Raw genomic sequence first — 966 nt, forward strand, 5'->3', positions numbered from 1 at the left:
AACTGTCGTCCATAAAATGCGTTGCACAAATTCGAACATCTGGGTTGTGCTGTTCTGTTGTAAATAAATCTTAACCAATGATTCCTAATTGCATCTACTTCCGGAAGGCCAAATAAAGTGCTTTTGCTTTCGCATCTTATATATTTCTTATATGACTTTCTTATATATGACTTTCTTTTATAAAGAATATCTCTTTGGATTTGAGACTTTAGTCTTTGCAACTTTACAGATCTTCTTTATGCACCAAGCGCTTGTAACACTCCAAAGAGAAAAGAAAACTTGAAATCGCATCATATGACCCCTTTAACTCATTCTCTTATCTGCAGTGTTGCTAGGCAACATGCACTGGGTTTGTTAAGGCTTAACAGCACACATTCATATAGATGCTTAAGCAACTGTTCTTTTGCTCTTCTGCAATCACTTAATCATAAAGACCTTAGTCAGCATAGACACCATATTGAACTATACATGGCTCATCCAAACAGAATTAGTCAGAATGGTAACCATAATAATAATAATTTTACAATGTAGTTTTGTAAAGTATAGATAATCAAGAAAAGTTACATATAATAATGAAAAAAGTATATTAAAAAATAAATTAAAATTACATAACTATTACACACACACACACATATACATACAGTACACAAGCACACACACACACACACACACACATATACACAGTAGTCAACATTTGAAGTGAATCAAAAAAGTTAATCAAAGTTGTCCTAAGACAAGAACGCATTTTGGTTTTAGGACAACTTATGTAACTGTATATTTTTGTTTTCTCAAGCAAAGCAAATATTAAAAGTCCACTGAAAACATTATCTTCTCATATTTTTGGTCATAGACAACGTATGTTGAAGATATACGTTATTGTTAACGTTATTGCCCAAGCGGTAAATAAAAAAAAAAGTTTATAAAAACGTGGGCTATATAAAATTTTAATAATAACAAACATCATAT

General features: G+C 31.1%; 1 protein-coding gene across 7 annotated transcripts in view; it reads right to left on the reverse strand.

The window, feature by feature from the left end:
- The window catches only part of LOC107726676 (OTU domain-containing protein 7B-like), a 46,014-nt gene that overhangs the window by 12,839 nt on the left and 32,209 nt on the right, over positions 1-966 (reverse strand). The window lies entirely within an intron of this gene.

This window comes from Sinocyclocheilus rhinocerous, unplaced genomic scaffold, assembly GCF_001515625.1.
Source record: "Sinocyclocheilus rhinocerous isolate Xijiao unplaced genomic scaffold, SAMN03320098_v1.1 scaffold5, whole genome shotgun sequence".
Taxonomy (NCBI): domain Eukaryota; kingdom Metazoa; phylum Chordata; class Actinopteri; order Cypriniformes; family Cyprinidae; genus Sinocyclocheilus; species Sinocyclocheilus rhinocerous.